This window comes from Bison bison, unplaced genomic scaffold, assembly GCF_000754665.1.
Source record: "Bison bison bison isolate TAMUID 2011002044 unplaced genomic scaffold, Bison_UMD1.0 scf7180017864483, whole genome shotgun sequence".
NCBI lineage: Eukaryota > Metazoa > Chordata > Mammalia > Artiodactyla > Bovidae > Bison > Bison bison.
The window spans coordinates 190,451-191,129 of record NW_011495043.1 but is presented as its reverse complement, the minus strand read 5'-3'; positions in this window follow the sequence as shown (position 1 = coordinate 191,129).

Below are 679 nucleotides of genomic sequence, written 5' to 3'. Positions count from 1 at the left end.
CCCTCTTTCACTGTCATCAAGAAGCTTTTTAGTTCCTTTTCACTTTCTGCCATAAAGGTGGCATCATCTGCATATATGAGATTATTGATATTTCTCCTGGAGGAAAAAAATAAAAATAAGCCCATCTTAAAGCTGAGAACTGTGTTTTAATCCAAGGACTTGCTGAGGACTTAAGCCTGGGGAGTATCCTCTCAGATCTTTCTGAGGGACTTTTCTCTCAGAAGAAGTAAGGAACGTGCCAGGATATATAGGACTTCTTGCAACAAAGAAGATTGGAACATCAGAAGATGATAGCAATTTAGAGAAAATCAGGCATTTACAAGTTAATGAATTTAGTGCTTTTCTATGTATGCAAAGATGCAAGTGTCTGGGTTCATTGAAATCATGCCTTTGATCATTCCTTTGATGTGTTCCTCAGCCATCTTGCCTTTTAGGGCTTCAATGATGGCTCATCTTTAAAATAATAATAATAATCTTCCTACAACACAGGAGACACCAGGTACACCAATTTGATTCCTGGGTGGGAAAGATGCCCTGAAGAAGGAAATGACAACCCACTCCTGTATTCTAACCTGGAGAATTCCATGGACAGAGGAGTCTGGCATTCTACAGTCTATGGGGTCCCAAAGAGTCAAATACAACTGATTAACTAATATGTCATTCCCTTCTATAGGAATTA